The sequence below is a fragment of the Callorhinchus milii genome, unplaced genomic scaffold (assembly GCF_018977255.1).
Source record: "Callorhinchus milii isolate IMCB2004 unplaced genomic scaffold, IMCB_Cmil_1.0 Scaffold1, whole genome shotgun sequence".
Classification (NCBI taxonomy): domain Eukaryota; kingdom Metazoa; phylum Chordata; class Chondrichthyes; order Chimaeriformes; family Callorhinchidae; genus Callorhinchus; species Callorhinchus milii.
This window is the reverse complement of record NW_024704742.1, coordinates 28,018,543-28,031,831: the sequence shown is the minus strand read 5'-3', so window position 1 is coordinate 28,031,831 and position 13,289 is coordinate 28,018,543. Positions and strand designations below refer to the sequence as shown.

Below are 13,289 nucleotides of genomic sequence, written 5' to 3'. Positions count from 1 at the left end.
GAGGTATTTAGTTTTTGACCATAAAGTTTTAAACTTTTTTTTCTCCGACTCCTGATATTATGGGAATTATCTTGACGTGAGTGATCAAAATCATACTCATGCAGCCTCAGAAAAAAAATATTTAACATTCGCCTCGCAGGCGAGAGGACCCAGGTTCGATTCCTGGTTATGGCAAAACCTTAGGCAAATTTTCTTATTTCACATGTCTGTGTTTACCAGCAGTAAGTAGGAACAGTAAGTTGTTAGTCAACTGGCCGATTGCTTTTCTGGGGGTAATAATCGCTTAAAAAATAATAATAGGTTCACTCAATCCACGACTGTTTGTAAGACATTGCTGTGTACAACTGGCTGCCATGCTTTGCCCAAAATGATACAGTGAATTCACTTTACAGTATATTCTGTGAATTAAGTTGAGATGTCTCAATGACGTGATAAGGCACTATATCAAAATACAAGCATTATTATTACTATATTGGCACTATCCTTATATCCTCCAATGCTGCTCTCCGAGAGATACCCCTTCATTCTTTTTCATCAAAAGTTTCCATTTCTAGAATATAACTCCATTAAAGGCATCAAGTTCTGCTTCAGAGAGCTGAAAGATCAGTCAGCATTCCATGTAGCGATTTTGACGATGCGTGGTTATAATGTGGAAATCCCATTAGGCATTGTCAATGTCGTTGCGATGGAACACCAAGTGAGATTTCATCCCTCAGTTGGCAAGAAATGTGAACTGTCTCAGTACTCTTAAATTTTGCACAATGCATACTTTTGTTCCCCAAAGCAGATTGCAATAAAGGAAGAGTTACATTCCTTGGGATTTAAGCACTTGCTAATTTTACAATTAATTAGACAATTTGTTTTGAGATATAGATTTCATAAGACAATCCTGTATTCTTTACAATAAGTTATAACATGATTTTGAGAATGGGGGCTGCACATCAGGCCAAGCGGCAAAACCTAAGGCAAGTTTCCTTATACCACACGTCTCTGCTTACCAAGCAGTAAATAGGAACCCAGTTGTTAGTCGATTGGAGAATTGCTTTGTGGTGGTAATAATCACTCCCAATTTTTTTTAAAATTGTTCAGTCCAAACCACGACAGTTTGTGGGACTCTGCAGTGCGTAATTCGCTGCCGCATTTCGCCCACAAAATATACAGTCAATCCACTTTACAGTATATTCTGTGAAGGGTTTTGACATGTCTCGACGATGTGATCAGGTGCTATATCAAATGCAAAGATATGTTTTATTATAATGATGGTGAAAGAACACTGCTGATGACTGACCAACTTCCATGCTCGTCGGCAGGACTTGGGAGGAGCAGAATGGAAGATGGGCGATATTGTGGAGGTGGAGAAAAGCAGAAGGAATCCCTGTAAGAAATGTAATAGATGGATCTTCATTGTGTTCCACTGATAAACCCTGAATGTGAGGGACTAGAGTAGAATTGTTCCTGGAAGTCTCCAAGCATAGTAATCAACAATGTATTGGGGATGACAAATTAATGAACGGTTAATTAATTAATGAATTAATTAATGACTGGCTTGCCAAAGTCAGTAAAAGTTCTGAATCAAAGGAGACATCCAGCAATGACATGCTCTTTAAACTGAACTACTTTCAACACCCTCTGCAGGTGGGTATCAGCAAAAAAATAATTTGAAAAGGGAAGGATCAGGATATTACTGATTGCTGTGCTGGTCAAGGTAAGGCAAGCTCCAAGAGAATGGAAATGAAAGAACCCGATATCAAGAAAAGATGAAAGCTGTCAGATTTAAAAAGCACACATGAGCTAAAGGTTCCCCCTCCTCCACACAAAAATAACACCATTACTGCGCTGTGCAACTAACTCCAACTTTCAAGCATTTCCAGATAGCACCAATTGCAGAGAAGGATTTTCAAACACATAGATGTTTGAAAGGCTTATTCTTTCAACAGAAGGAAATATGCACCAACCAACATTATGTCAAATTCTACATCTAGTTCAATGACTGCAAAAGAATTAGTGAACTTGTCATACATATTCAAAATTGGCACTAGACATTAACTTCACAAGGGAAATTAAAGGAATCCATAGGGACAGTGTTTTGAAGACTTGAAATTATCAAATCTTACTTTAACTGATAGATGTGCACACATAACATTACTTTGTAGAATTTTGTAGATGTAGATTTCAGAGTGTAAAGTCCACTGGCTTTAATTTCACAAAGCATGGATTGTGTTAATACCCACATGGTGTATTAGCTGTAACTTACAATAATGATGTAGATTTTGCCTGATATTGAGATGATTTCTGATACCAAATGGAAAGCTAGAACTATAACAACAACAAATTGCATTTTATCAGCACCAAATGAATTGTTCCAGTTGAATCCAATGCACTCTTTATATCAGAAAAATATCACGAAATGCTTCACAGGGCAGTGACTGTGTATCTTGTACGCAAATGCAGCAGCAAATTTGCATTCAGCAACATACTACAAACTGTTATGAAATAAATGACCAATTTCATCTGGAGAATTGGTGGGTAGGACACCGGGAGAAACTCACTGCTCTTTTTTAGTAATGGCATGGAATCTTTGAAGTACACTTGAACATGCAGACTGGACCTTGGTTCAATGTCTCTTCCAAAATACAGCACCTCCAACAATGCAGCACACCCCCAAGTGTCAGCCAAGACTGTGCGTTCAAACTCACAATGTGAGGCTTGAACCTACAGCCTCCTGAATCAGAGGTGAGAGTGTTACTAAAGGAGCAAGGCAGACATCTAATTTAAATTACCATTTTTATAATAATTTTAAAAATTCTATTGTAAGGCTAGATATTTATTTTGAATATAAAAAAGTAAGAATATTTCTAAGGTACGTCGTTACAAGGCATGGAGATAACTAACCTGAATATAGTTTGAATACATGAATTAAGTATATTTGTTGGAACTCAATTAACAATGTTCAATTCAAAATTCCTGACTTACGACAAGCTTAATATTTGACAAAAATTATCACAGACTATTTGCTCTGGGGATTCTAGGTTTGAATCCCCAGAGCAAATGACTATCATTTAAAAACAGTCATTTTCAATAGGGGAATTTGATATGTTCTACATATTCACAGCGGAGTATCTCAAGGGAAATTTATGCATAACAAATTATGACCACGAAAAAATCTTATGTGAAGGAAAACAGGCCAACTTGTCTTCCCAGCTACAGATGGAAAGCATGGAGTTAAACAGAAAAAAGTGCTGAAGTGAGAATCAAAATACAAGTCTGAATGAATGAAAAATGATCAAAGTCTGTATCTGATCAAAAGATGTACAACCAAACATCATGTATTGATGTTAGCATCCCCCAGTAAGAATACAATTATATTAATTAACATTGATCACCAAATTGCCAGGGGAGTGCAGGGAACCTTGGAAGACAAATAGATTTTGCTTTTGGTTTTCTTTATCTCACTGGATTATGGTCCTAGCTCTGGCCTGGAAAAAAGCCAGTGCTCACAGTGCAAAGGACGGACATGTTGCCCACTTAGGGAAATTATTTACGATTTGGATTCCCATAACTACACTGACTCGGCTGCTCCATTCATTCAACAAAAATAGGCCAACTCCATTTCCCCGCCAAACATGTCCCACAATTTGAGACATTTCTTCCCCTGCTCTCTGGAACTTCATCCCAGAGTCTCTCCAACTTGCTTCCCTCCCCCTCCCCCCGCCCCATTACCCCTCGTTCCAGCCATATTTCAAAACATACCTCTTTGACCGTGCTTTCATTCAATTTTCCACTCCCCTACCCTGCTTGGCTCCCACTCCCAATTCAGGTGCCCACCTTTGTCAAGCATTTTGAGATGCCCTCCTTCTGTGAAAAGTGATAAATAAATTCAAATTGTATTGTACTCCACGCTTTCCCTTGGAGGAAATTTGCACCAAGATAAACAACAGATTGAGATTTTGTTGTGATCCAATCCACTGCCTTCTTACCCTCAGTATAGACAACGGAGGTGAAAAATACTATGTTTCATAACTGATTCAAATGTAGTAACATATGGATTTCTTCCAGGAATATGACACAAAAAGATATGCTATTAATGACTAAGTGCAGTATCTTCGCTATGGAAATGGATTTTGTATGCTAACCATAATGTTACACCTGCCTGGCACGTGACTGTATCTGTCTACAAGTAATTCAGTGTGACACAGTGCTTAATAGAAATAACCATTCAAAAAAATATTTTTTACATTAACAACGACTGTCATTCATTAACTGCTTCAAAAATATAATTTGTTGATTCTTGCTAGGTTTAACATTTCACAAACGATTAAATAATAACTTTCTCACAGCCTTACACATTCAAAGACTGGATGTCAACACGATTTTAAGATGATGTTCTCTATTATTCATCCTGCATTTTGTACAGAATTATTTCAGGTAATTTAAAGGTCATAGATTGACAGATGTGAATTACGATTACTGAACAACTCTTACAGACAAAAGTAATATCTGGTGTCAATAGGCATTGTACTTATAACTGCGGTCATCAATGAGGATATGCTGAACTCTCAGCTGAGAGCTAAGAGCTTCACTCTGCTTTGTGAAAGGTAATTTTTCAAAAGGCTTCACAATTTTAAGTTGCCTATTCATAACAGTACATTTTTGGAACCTTCAGATAGCTTTCAAAAAGAAGCCCAACAAAATCGTAATCACGTTTTCTTCAAAGCTCCTACAGTAAAAATAGCAGACTGTGTAGATCTGTATTCTCAGTCTGTTTTTCTTATCAGGAATGTCCTCAGGGTTGTCAGACAGAACGAGTAGGAGCAACGATTCCTTTCACAGATAAAAAGGGTAAGCATGAGGCATGCTGCAGCTGAGGTTCAGGAATGAAGGAAAACTATTTTGCTACAGCGTATTAATTGACTTACATGGAACAATTTACATCAGCAAACACAAAACGTTGCCAGATCTGACATTACCTTTTGTTCAAATTCTGAAGGCTCAATAATTTTGTGCAATATAATGTATTAGTGATGATAAATGAATATTAATATTTAAATTGACTTACCAATTTAAATAATTACACATTTACTTCAGTGCTATTTGTTTTCTGCAAAGAAATGTTATTCATTGATATTTGGTGCGGGATTTATTTAAATATGCGATACAATTATAGATAAAACATTAACATATGGAGGCTTTTTCCTTTAAAAAGCTTTCCTTCTCAAGCCATATATGAATGACATTTCAAACGTGATGGAATATTGTTGAAGTTTTATTGGAGAGGCTCACTTTGTAGAAAGAAGATTTTTAGCATTGAAACCAATAACCTCATCATAAATGATCAACATCCCAGTAGAAGAGTCAATTCAGATATGGGACCAGAAGATATTCCACTCAGTCCAACTCGGGCTTTAAAGATTGATATCAATCATTAATTTAATACAATTTAATGTTGTTGTTGAAAACAAAATTCGGGATGGAAATGGAGTTGGCCATTTCTGCCTGTTTAGGCCTTAAAGATCCCATGCGCTTGTTGAAAAAAGGGGGCTTCTCACAGTGTCCTGACTGACAATCCCCGGACAAAATTGCTTATTACTTCCTGGCTGTTTGTGGGGCATTGCTCTATGCAATTTGGCTGCATTCACTTACAAAACACAGATACTACACTTTACAAAACAATCCTGTCAAGTGCTTTGAGATGTCCCAATGTAAACGCAGTAGAAATGTAAGGATTATTTATCTCAGTTCTGTTTCTGAGATCTTATTGACAAAGATAAGCTTTCACAATTGCCGATGTAACAACAAACACAGCTTTTCAAAGTATATGTTTGGTGAAAATTCTGATATATTTTGACACAAGGTACCACATCAAAAATAAGCATTACATTACAAAATAGCTGGTTTCAATTCGTTCATAGGACAAAATGTGCTTTGTTTGTTATCTTGGTTTTCAGAACAGGCAGGTGAATCCTCGCTCACTTCAAATAAACAGCAAGGCTGAGAGATTCATGAAACACTGATCACCTCAGAGAGTCATGGTAGAAAGCACATTCTTCACCAACTAAAATCTAAATGTCAAAATGAAAAAAATCTATTTAATTTGAGTCATACTGCATAAAAATAAGATAATTTTGTTTTGTTTTCATTTCCTTTCTCCTGAAGATTCAGGCTCTTTCTAGGAAACGTTTCCACAGTCGGTGTCTTGTCCCTCAGCCAAGTTACATTCGTTATGTTTAAACTAGACAAATGAATTTAAGTGCTTCGAGATGCTACACTGTGTGAAGGACGCTATCTATATATACATACATACGCACAAGTTGTTGTTACAGGGCTTCACAGTAGAGCTAGTTTTTATTCCCTTATCTGCTGTGTACAAAAAGTGTGTGGGGAAGGGGTTGACTTCTCCATGCATTATAAGGGACAACAAAGACGCTTGTAGTTCTCCTGTTATTGTATGAGCTGAGATTAGCTAGTTCAGAAATTGATCTTCACTCTGGGCTGGAGAGTTACAAACCGGCCTTCAGAATATGGTAATCGGTAAAATGATAAAATGTTTTAAAACATTGTTCTTTTTCTTTATTCTCACAAGTATAATGTAATACCATCACAGATAGCCATTTAAAGAGTTAGAATTCAGTGCATCCTATAATGGCGCAGATTAATTCAGGCATTTGAAATTTCCATAAAACACACCTACTTCCTGCAAGTCCAATATTCGCTAAATTATCTTGCTTCTTCTCTCCCATCCATTTCTTAAGCTTTTCATACCCTTCATTAAAAATCATGTAGCTCTGATGAAATCCCATCTTTAATTCTTAGATCCAAATACTGAATAAGATGCGATTAAATTCCTTGTTTGTAATGATGGAAAAAGGTCAGAGATGGTCCACGAGTGAGCAGGAAGTCTAGAGTTTAATTTAGGGGTTGATTGGACATCAGGAACTACAAGAGCAAAGTGGTTTGTGAAAATCATCAAAATACTGAGATTAAATTAGGCCATTATTATCATTTTCTTTTTATATGTATTACGGGTCTCAACAAAATGATAATTATGCTTATGACAGCTCAAAGGAGGACTAAAATTGGGACTGAAAAGGTCATTGGAAAGCCATCTCTGCAGAGTAATACTGTTACGTAAGGGTTTAATAAGGGAATTATTTTATTTTACAAAAGCTGAAGCAAAATGATGAGGGATTTAGAGGAATCCAATGTAGATTAGACGATGACTATGGTTTTGTTGCTGAGAGCCAATTTTAAAATCTGATATGAAGCTGGCTGGCCTTATGACACTAGGTCAGAGGAGCTCTATTCCCCATGCAGCCCAGTATTCCTGGGCATCATTGGATGAGATGTTAACCAATGTCCCACCTGCCTGTTTCAATGGGCATGAAATGATCCTATGGCACTATTCAAAAAGAAAGGGAGTTCCTGGCCAACAATACCCAAAATCAAATTAGTGAATACTTCACAGTAATTTCTGAAGCGCTTTGAGACGTCTTGTAAAAGGTTCTGAATCAAATTGAAGATTATTATTATTATTAATAACATTTTATTCCTTTTCTGTGACAAAGGAATTGTAGGATCCAATGATTTCAATGAACTCAATGAGCAATTAACTTATTGATGAGGAAAGACAGGAAAAAACAGGGCTGGGTTACCTGAAATAGAGCAGCGAAGGATGAGAGGAGCCTGATAAAGTTTTTTTTTTAACACAGTAAACAGGGATTTTGATAAAGTAAGCAGGGGGAAATTATTTCTATCTGTCAATGATTTAGTAAGTGGGGGGCATAGCTTTAAGGTAATTAGCAATAAAATAAAGGGAGAGGTTAATGCAGGCTGCTGCATTAAATTCCACCTGCTCTGTATAACGCCTGCTAGTTATCACAATCCTTCTGGTTATACCAAGCTCGACATTGAGACCTGTTTTTTCCTATTGATTCTTACCCCGATACAGCGATCATTGAAACAGATCTAACGATCTGCAATCAAGTCAAAATGGCGGGGTTGTTCGGCAGTCAATCACGGGGGCATCGAGCAGCTAAACAGCAAACCAACGCTCAAATATCCGAGCGCTGGAGAGTGAGAGCATGCGGCAGGTAGTCGCTCGCACAGCCCACTCCTCTCACCACACTCCATAAACCAGCTCCTCTTTCCCTTCTGTAGATGACTGCTCACCATGCCTAACCCTTGGCCATTTCCTGTAGCTCAGTGGTTAGAGCACTCATCTTGCAAGCAAAACACCTGGGTTCAATTCCAGGCAGGGCGAAACCTTGGGCAAGTTTCCTCACTCCACATGCCTAATAATAATAATCCCTCCAAAAAACAAAACAATAATAAATTGGCCATTTTCAATCCACAACTGTTTGTGGGACACTGCTGTGCTCAATTAGCTGACACATTTCGCTCACAAATATACAGTCAATTTACTTTCCAGCATATTCTGTGAAGTGCTTTGAGATGTCTAGAAGATACGAAAAGTGCTATATCAAATACAAGGAGTATGATTATTATTATTATTGTAAATGTTTATAGCGAACACCTAGATATAAGCTCCCAGGGCATTCATTATACCGAGGTCAGCCTGTAGGTTGTTTACTCAGAGAGTTGTTACGACTATGGAGTGCCCTATGTTTCGCTGACCATGCGTCCTAGATTTCCGGGGACAGACCCCAGGTGAGGTATTGTGTCCTTGGGGCCAAATTTTCTCTATCTTGAGTTCAGCAACAAGCTGAGCAAGAACAATAGAATTCCAAAACAGATACATTCATCAGAGAAATACAGCCATTTATCCAACAAGCTTCTGTAGCACTGCCAGCATCAGGAATCATGGTGAGTTCAATTTTTTTTAATTTGTGTCCCCGAATTTGGTTTACAAAATACAGTCACCCTACCTATGTGGATCAGTGAATGTGGCAGAATCCATTTTAGATTCCAAGAAGGAAACAGTTACGTATCTGAAATGAAGAATTATAAAAGGGTATGCGGAAAAGGCAAGACTAAAGATTATGGATAAAATGGGTTGCTCTTTAAGAGAATCAGTAAAGGCACAGTGGACTGAAAGGCCTCCTTCTGTACTGTTCATTTTTATTAAAAATTATCTAAGGTTGAATGGATCTAAAAGTGCATTTCAAAACCATTGCCATTGCAGTTAATCCTCCTTCCTCCATGCACTTACATTCTCCTCCATTATCCAATTAAGTAATGGGTCCAAATAATTCCAACGCTCTAATTTTATCCAAATGAACAAAAATTTAATTTAAGTCCAATAACTCCAAACGTCACTTTTTGTTTCGCTGGTGGCTCTCTTTAAGAGATTCAAGCTTCAGCCCAGGGCACCCATTTAAAACCTATTTGTGCATTAGAGCAGGGTCTCATTTGCAGGCCATCTGTATTAGTTCACATAAAATGTGCTGGACCATTCTAAGCAGTCAAATATGCCGCTACCTTTAATGATCCAAACAGCAAATACAATGAGGCAGGAAGGGCACATGCCAAGCTTTCAGAAAGCCTTCAAAGGATTCATCAACCGGCAATTTAGCTCAGTTCGTACCATTTCAATACACCAGAGAGAGCAGGAATCACCAGCCGTAATGAAGAAAGGAGGCAACTCTATAGTTATATTTTGCTTAGGTTTAAACTTTTCATTCACAAGCTGAAATCAGAGATGAGTCTTAAATTCACTGTTACATTATTCCATTGAAATACTTACTTACAGCATGTGGCAGAAAGTATTCAGAGAAATCGCAGCGTATGAGGAGAGCATTGAGGCTCTGGTGCCTTTCCCCATGCTAATTTTCCTATTGGAGCTATCTACTGCGATCCAAATGAATCTTGAAGAGTGAATCTCATCTTCACCCCATTGTGACCATGATTCAGAGACCTAGATTCAGAGTGTTGCCATTAAATCCTGGGATTCATTGGATATTCCCCATCTCATCTAGCAGTTATGCCAAGGAACAGCAGAGACACAGAAAGTACGAGAGGAGTATAATATTTACCCACCCAAATATCCCGGCGAGATACAAGACTGTGAGGAGATATAATACTACAGCACTGATGTCTTAGCAATGAAGGAAGAACAAGTCTTTTCATAGAAATTCCTCAACAATTAGAATGGTCCCAGAATTTTTTTATATATGACTTTATTTACCACATGTGGATACCACTAGCAAAAACTTGAACCCAAACCAGCAACACAACTCCTCTGCTTCTCCTCCAATGACCTTTCAGTGATATATGGCTGGTCCTGACAGCCCTATTTATATATTACTAGAGGGGATGGAGAAAACATGCTTACTTAACACAATTTTGCAATGTGCATTAGAAATCTGTCTTCTTCAGGTCAAATCAGGGGTGCACCGTGACTGAACTTCAGTGAAGTGATGGTGTTTTACATCCAAAAAATAACCTCGGGAATTTGTAGATATTTTAACCACATAAGTCTTAATTTGCTCTCCAAATTCCATTACCTTCGCAATATAATAGGCATGCAATTTCAGCCCAACAAATGGGCAACTTTGAACTTAGACAGGTTGAAATTTTGAGGGTTTTTTCATTATAATTTTCAGTTGTTTATGTTTAGTGGAGTAAAACATGGTGCCAGTCTATACTGACGGTTGTCTGGTTGCTAAGCAAAGGATATTAGAAAAAGGGTCATTCCTTGTTGCTAAGCCAAAAATGTCATAAAATGTCATTTCCTGCTGCTTTGTTGGTGATAGTCTGCTGGCAATTCTGCAAATCTTAGTTGAAAATGAAATGGAGCGAATATCATACTCCGATTAAAAAAAAAATATTTTGACAAGTATGGAGGGGTAAGGTTTATCTGCAGTTTTACCTTAATTTGGTTTCTGTTCATGAAATATCAATCAAAGCTGTAACCAAGTTGGTTGCTCTCATTCTCAATTACACACAGAGATAAACAAGGCACAGTAAAGTGAGTTGTCACAGAACTTATTAAAATCAAAACACAAAATAATCAAATGTAGCCTTCCCAGTGTTTTATTCCAATAATCACAAAGCACTATTGTTCAAAGTGACAATAAATCTGTCACTGGTTTCTTTGGGCACTGTTGTGAAGCAACAATCTTATTCAATTTCTTTTTGGGCAACAAAAGGTGGCTTTTTGTGGTCAGTGAACGATCACAATGGTGATATGTCATTTATGTCATCGTATGTCAGCATCAAGCACCATCTTGCCAGAGACAGCATGAATTGTATGCAGTGTTAAGATCCATCTCTCCAACAGTGCATCTCAATCACAACATTAAAAAAGCACTGACTACTGCATCACTGAGACTTTTTCATTTACCCATCACTAATCCTCATGACTTCTCAGTAAACGACTTCTAATTTAATGTTGAATTTTGAGTAATTCTTTGCACACTTGACTAAAGTTTGGGTTCAAACTGTTCAAATTGACTTTGCTTAGGGCTCAATGGCCCACAGAAATTTTTTTGTCATCCTATCAGACTTGGTTGAATTTGAACAGGAATCGTAGATGAAAGGGCAGTGTTTAATAAAATACCATTGTTAACCGATTACAGAACCCTGATGAATTTGAGACACAAACACACTGGAGCATAGGCAGTCCTGGAGCTGCACTGATTGAAGAGTGGGGACCCATTAGGAGAGACAGAGTTAATTCCTAGCTTAAGTTTCATTTAAAAATTCAATTACAGACCCGATGAATTTCAGCATTTTTTTCACTGATGCCATTTACAGGGTACATTATAAAATCATAGATACAATGCAGGAGGAGACCACTGAGTTTGCAACGGATCTCAGAACAATAAATTGCATTTGTATAGCACCTTTTACATTGGGAAGATATTCTAAGGCATTGGACAGTGAAGGGTTTGCATCCAGTTGGGGATTCGAGTCAAGGGGTGGGTGGAGGGCAAAGGGTGGAGTCAAGCAGGTTGGAGGTGGGAGAATGACCAGAGGCATTGTCAAACAAGGAAGGTCTTGAGATAGGCTTTGAAAAAGGCTGGGAGCAGAAAAGCCTAAGGTCCGACCACTGATGACCATCCAGTCCCATTTGCCCTACCTTATCCCATGGCCCTTCAAACCGTTCACTTTCTTGTATCTTATACTCAATCCTCGGATGGGAAGAAGAAGAGGAAAATCTAGCAGGTCAAGAACAATTTATATATGACAGAAATTCAGCTCATGTTCAGTTCACTCCATGGGAAAACAAATTGTGGCTGTGGAATATCAAATACACAGATTATCTTAATTTGACAGAGAAAGCCTGAGGGGAGTAGATAGCAATGATAATCATACTGGTGTCAAAATTACAGTATTCCTCAACACGTCATTCCTTATTTAAAGAACAAGGTTTAAATTATATTCTGAAATATCTCCCTTCCCATCCCGCCAACGTCTGAACAATAATAGCGCCCGAACCAGACTGAAAAGCCCTGGGCACTGAATTTCATCTTTAAGTGGATCATTTTTGAGCGCCAATAAGGAAATGACTAAATCTGAGTTTTGGTGTTACTTTGTGAGTAAGTCAAGAGAGGCCACCTTCAGCACTCACAAACAGCAAAACGGGCCCAAGGAAATCTTTGGGACCAAAGTCGATTCAAAACCTAATCACTGTGCTCAAACCGCAAAGCAGTCGGTAATTCAATATTAATAATAATCCTTGCATTTGATATAGTGCCTTATCACATTTTCGAGACGTCTCAAAGCCCTTCCCAGAATATTATAAAGTGAATTGACTGTACATATTGTTTAGGACCAGAAATTTCAGTGGTATGATATTATTTACCATTGTTGTTAATAATCACATTGCATTACCACATCCCCAACGAGTTTAACAAAAGGGCAATAAGCAGATTGAAGCTCATGGCTTTAATTCTGGCACAGGCGATCAGTGACCGGGACAATAATAGTTAGTGACCCTGTTAACTTTTGTGTCAAGTTTAACACAAGCATTTATTTCCTGCCTCTTCCTTTATCTGTTCAGTCATTTATAGTATTGCAGAAATATTTTACAATATTTATTAAAAAAGCTGTTCGGTCCTAACATTTGCTTGCAGTAAAAATCAATGCGGACTTCCTTCAGATAAGAAACTTAAGCTAATTTCCCCCCCTTGCACCCCCGCCCACACACAGACATTATTTTCCTTTCAAATTTACTTCTCATGATAGATGCCATTCACTAGTGCAACCTGACAATTTGGCTAATCAGAAGTTCGTGTAATGCCTTTACTTCATGATGAGCATTAAAGTAATGCTCTTTTAATGCCTCCTCCTAATGACGTCACACAGTAAATCAACACACAAATTTTTTT

General features: G+C 37.8%; 1 protein-coding gene across 1 annotated transcript in view; it reads right to left on the bottom strand.

The window, feature by feature from the left end:
• Window positions 1-13,289, bottom strand: part of LOC103181334 (protein diaphanous homolog 1-like) — a 924,060-nt gene that overhangs the window by 521,731 nt on the left and 389,040 nt on the right. The gene's annotated exons all lie outside the window — the stretch shown is intronic.